General features: G+C 39.0%; 1 pseudogene; it reads left to right on the forward strand.

Moving 5' to 3' along the window:
* Nucleotides 1–3,050: 3,050 nt before the first annotated feature.
* On the forward strand, nucleotides 3,051–5,796 carry LOC108275810 (forkhead box protein J1-A-like; annotated as a pseudogene).
* Nucleotides 5,797–6,000: the final 204 nt, after the last annotated feature.

Below are 6,000 nucleotides of genomic sequence, written 5' to 3' on the forward strand. Positions count from 1 at the left end.
GTTCTAAGTACAAAGTATTTTAAACCTAGAGGGTGTGTGAGGCCTTCTTCTTCTTCTTCTTCTTCTTCTTCTTCTTCCTCTTCTTCTTCTTCTATAAACTTATGGTGTTTATACCAACACCTACTGGATGGAGCAATTTTAATTTATTTTGTTCTGATTGGACAGGGGTATGTGTGTCTGTGTGTGTCTGATATTTTAGGTTGGATGTGTATGGGAATTCATTATTTGTTATTTCATCAGCATTATGTATGTGTGTGTGCGCACGTGTGTGTGTATGTGTGCGCGCATGTCTGTGTCTGCGTGTGTGGAATTGCACCGGAAAGCTATAGGAACGAACATGTAACAATAATTATCATTAACCTTTTTGACCTAGGCCTAACTCAGGAAAGCAAATAACAGCCTAAACAGGGAATATGCGTGGGAATGCACATGTCCATATTATATATGAATACAAGCTATCTGAAAGAACTTGTGTTTGTGCGTGGGATTGCACCGGAATCGGATTTAACATAATCATACTTGCTGATGATGACCTGCAAACATAATCATACTTGCTGATGATGACCTGTCAAGATCATTATACTTGATGATGATGACCTGCAAACATAATTATATTTAATGATGATGACCTGTCAAGATCATTATAACTGATGATGACCTTTGACCTAGACCTGTCAAAACCAACTAGTGATTTTTGGTAGCATAGGAAATATACAAATTATTTCTCTGTCTCTTGTGTATTACATTGAGACAAGTATTACAATTTCTGGAACAATTTCTTATAAGTTCCAGGAATTTCGCCTCTGCAACGGCAGAGATATTGGTGTTTCTTAGATCCAAGCTTCAAAACTAAGATATATACTGATGGGTGTTAGAATGTTATGAGGTCATTGTGTATTGACTCCCTTCCATACAGACAGCAATACACAATGACCTCATAAAATTCTAATTCTAATTTCTTGATGACTCCTACCAGTCACTGGTAAAGATGCATCGGTCTTTCGCTCTGCACAACAAAGGGCAAACCGCCTTGTACCGGAGACACGGGAAAGAACCGCGCGCATCAACGCTAACCATTAAGTCCCTCTACTTAGGCCTCAATATTAAGTCCTAATAAGGATTTAAATGACATATCAGGTGAGTTTGACCAAAGTTTTTTTTTATTAAGTAGATTTATTTACTAATATATATATATATATATATATATATATATATATATATATATATATATATATATATATATATATATATATATATATATATATATATACTGAAGAAATGACACTTGGCTACAATGTAAGGTAGTGAGTGTACAGCTTGTGTAACAGTGTAAATTTGCTGTCCCCTCAAAATAACTCAACACACAGCCATTCATGTCTAAACCTCTGGGAACAAAAGTGAGTACACCCCTAAGTGAAAATGTCCAAATTGGGCCCAAAGTATTAATATTGTGTGTGGCCACCTTTATTTTCCAGCACTGCCTTAACCCTCTTGGGCATGGAGTTCACCAGAGCTTCACAGGTTGCCACTGGAGTCCTCTTCCACTCCTCCATGACGACATCACAGAGCTGGTGGATGTTAGAGACCTTGTGCTCCTCCACCTTCCATTTGAGGATGCCCCACAGATGCTCAATAGGGTTTAGTCCATCACCTTCACCCTCACCTTCTTTAGCAAGGCAGTGGTCATCTTGGAGGTGTGTTTGGAGTCATTATCATGCTGGAATACTGCTCTGCGACCCAGTCTCTGAAGGGAGGGGATCATGCTCTGCTTCAGTATGTCACAGTACATGTTGGCATTCATGGATCCCTAAATGAACTGTAGCTCCCCAGTGCCGGCAGCACTCATGCAGCCCCAGACCATGACAGTCCCACCACCATGCTTGACTGTAGGCAAGACACACTTGTCTTTGTACTCCTCACCTGGTTGCAGCCACACATGCTTGACACCATCTGAACCAAATAAGTTTATCTTGGTCTCATCAGACCACAGGACATGGTTCCAGTAATCCATGTCCTTAGTCTGCTTGTCTTCAGTAAACTGTTTGCAGACTTTCTTGTGCATCATCTTTAGAAGAGGCTTCCTTCTGGGACGACAGCCATGCAGACCAATTTGATGCAGTGTGCGGAATATTGTCTGAGCACTGACAGGCTGACCCCCCCACCCCTTCAACCTCTGCAAAAATGTTGGCAGCACTCATACATCTATTTCCCCAAACACAACCTCTGGATATGACGCTGAGCACATGTACTCAACTTCTTTGTTTGACTATGTCGAGGCCTGTTCTGAGAGGAATCTGCCCTGTTAAACCGCTGTATGGTCTTGAGCACAGTGCTGCAGCTCAGTGTCAGGGTCTTGGCAATCTTCTTATAGCCTAGGCCATTTTTATGTAGAGCAACAATTCTTTTTTTCAGATCCTCAGAGAGTTCTTTGCCATAAGGTGCCATGTTGAACTTCCAGTGACCAGTATGAGGGAGTGCGAGAGCGATAACACCAAATTTAACACACCTGCTCCCCATTCACAGCTGAGACCTTGTAACACTAACAAGTCACATGACACCGGGGAGGGAAAATTACTAATTGGGCCCAATTTGGACATTTTCACTTAGGGGTGTACTCACTTTTATTGCCAGCGGTTTAGACATGAATGGCTGTGTGTTGAGTTCTTTTGTGGGGACAGCAAATTTACATTGTTACATAAGCTGTACACTCACTACTTTACATTGTAGCAAAGTGTCATTTCTTCAGTATTGTCACATGAAAAGATATAATCAAATATTTACAAAAATGTGAGGGGTGTACTCACTTTTGTGAAGTATTCATATATTATATATATATATATATATATATATATATATATATATATATATATATATATAAAATTCTACATCGCATTTCAAATCATGTAACCAATTTTTTAATTTTTTGTAAGACTTTCTCAGACAGCTTGCACAGCTAGCTGTGACTGTTCTGGGAAATTCTATGACCTTCATTCAGCTGTGTAATTTAGGGGAGCTTTGATTGGCTTGATCATAGCTGACTACATACCATTTTTATATCAAATTTTAAGGGCTCATTGGGTCTGGAGGAAAAAATAGTGAGTCCTGCTACAAAGGACCTAATCGAGAGCAGTGGTTTAAACAACAGAAGTTCTGATAACATGGATGACAGTCTGACCAATCTGCACTGGTTGCAAGAGTTCTCTATCCTTAGTGACAGTGGAAGGCAACAAAGTGATTTCTACTAGCCAACATCAGAGCAAACTCTTTGAACAGCAGCTGGGTGGAGAAGCTCCTGCATGTCCTCTAGCAGGCGACCTTGCCTCCATAGGCATGCCACTGACCCCTGGTAAGCCCAGAGCAACAGCAGTTCCTGCCCTGTGCACTCTGCCCAGCTTGGTTGCACATGGACACTGCCCAGATGAGGTTGACTACAAGACAAACCTTCACATCAAGCCACTATACTCATATGCCACCCTAATTTTCATGGCTATACAGGCAAGCAAGAAAAGCAAAGTCACAATTCTGTATCTATAAATGGATCACTGACAACTACTGCTACTTCTCCCATGCTGACCCCAACTGGCAGGTAAGTTAGGCTGTTCTCCCAGAGTTGATTATAGTGACCACTTTGTTTCCAATTTTAGTTGCCTCCTCAAAAAGCTAAATGAGGCACATGTACCCACAAACTTGACAGAACTAAATTTGAGCATACTACTATACTATACTACAGTGAGCGAAAAAGAGCAATTATAATAGCATCCATATCAGACCCTTTTGATAGAAACAAACCTCTGCTTATCACAGTGACTATGTTTACATGGACAGCAGTAATCTAATTATTGACCTTACTCTGAGTAAGATAATAATGTGATTAAGGTGTTTACATGAGTCGCTTTTAGAATACTCCTTTCATGTACCCGTTTTACTTGTTTTAGAACATAATTAGATTAACAGCCCACGTCAACTGCTTGAAGCTGTGGACTGCGTACTTATCGTCTATATAGTAGCCAAGATACATGTATTTTTCCCCACTACAGGCCTATAGTAGGCAAGTATGCGGTTTGGGACGCAGCCGAACTCTCTTGTTCGCCGTAAAACTGTCGTGTGTTATCGTGTCCTGTCGCGAAATGCGGTGAAAACTCTCACACGACGTTCATAATGTGATTAAGGTGTTTACATGTCTGTAATACACGTCCATAATGTGACTAAAACAGGAGTACTCCACCTGTCTTAAATTGATTATTGCTTACTTCGAGTATGACCTTAATTAGATTAAGGTAATTAAAAATTTCTGTTTACATGGTAGTTTCTTAATCAAAGTATGGTCTTAATCGGGTTAAGAGTGGATTATTGTTGTCCATGTAAACGCACTGAATCACTGTCTTTCGTATGAATTAAGGCCCCATACAAATAAAGTGGCATTGAAGAAAAGCATAGCTGCTGTGTAGCCTGATTCTATATAAAAGGAAAGAAATTCAGTTAGATTACTCATCAGATGAACTAATTAAATTTGGGATTTTTTTGAGAAATGAAAGAAAAAAAAAACATTTGTTGGTGAATGATTAATTATCCATCTAGCTTTCTGAGGATTAGCCAGACATATCCTCAGTTTTCAGCCACTCTAACCCAAAACATTAAGATATAATGTTTAACTAAGTTCAAAGGGTCACTGCTTCATTTAAGTATAGCTTCTTTGTGGTAGTTGTTTAGTCTATGATGGTGTTGATTAAAATAGAGAATGAGCAGAGAACTTCCCAACAGTGTACATTCTGCTTTCCTAACTATAATTAAGGAATAGCATGAATTTCACCAAAGTGATTAAGGAAAGTTGCTGTTGTGTTTTTTTCCTCTCTCCAAATAAATTCTTTCAGAATTCCATCCGTCACAGTCTATCACTGAGTAAATGCTTCATAAAAGTTCCATATGGCCACTGGGCTGGAAGTGCCCAAGCTCTGTGCCGCTCAAACTCCCCACTGCTGGCCATGGAGGAACCAAAGGTTCTGGGATCTCTTATGGGTAATTTTGACTGGGATGCTCAGCTAAATTCAGCCCTAAATGAGGATTTGAGACTGAATGAGTGAGGTCCTCTGAGCCCAATACCACAAGATCAGAACCTCATGGTACATGGCACTCATGTTAATTCCCTGGAGGCCTCTGTCAATACTACAGAAAGTAACATGCTAATAGAAACACAAAAGGACCGTGATGTAGACTTTGACAAAGAGACATTCTTAGAACTTTTACAGAGCCCTTGGACAGAGGAAGTTTTTGTTTTCATGTCTACTGTTAACATCAATCAACTCTTTGATCTGGGAGGCTCACTCAGCGATGATATTGACAGTAAAATTGAATCTCTTCTCTGAATAGTTAATTAGTATCTTTTGAGACAGATTATGTCTAACCTTGAAATATTATGAGTGGAGAGAGCTGTTTTATCCTAAAGAGTACAAACTTTGGTTCTAGTTCTGTACGATCATGGCCAAAATGATAATCCTGATGATTTTGATCAATTTTGAGATCTCGATTATTTACCATGATTATTAATTGATTTTAGTGACAACATTTTTATTGCACTTTCACATTTATTAAGTTTTCTCATGCCACAATATAACAGTATATTGTATATAATAGTAGGCATGAGAAAACTTGAGCTGGTCAATTATGCCAGAATTTAGGAATTTAGTGTGAGCCATGACAAATTAATTTACCTTCTGATAAACTAAATGTAATATTTTCAGTTCATTTTACAGACTGTATGCAAAAAACAACCGTTAACCTGTTCCACCTTGTAAACAAATAGAATAAACCTCAATGTTCAGTTTTTGAAGTCTGCTCCTCTTAAATATATTTAAAGCTACACTATGAGACATTTTCCACTGTCATGGTTCTGGGTTGGAGTCAGTTCTCGAACCGCTCTCTGTATATTGTGTATATATCTGAATAATCTCATATAGGATGTGATTGGGTGAGTTCATTTACCCGTCAGATGCAAAGCGCTTT

Source organism: Ictalurus punctatus, chromosome 2 (assembly GCF_001660625.3).
Source record: "Ictalurus punctatus breed USDA103 chromosome 2, Coco_2.0, whole genome shotgun sequence".
Taxonomy (NCBI): Eukaryota; Metazoa; Chordata; class Actinopteri; order Siluriformes; family Ictaluridae; genus Ictalurus; species Ictalurus punctatus.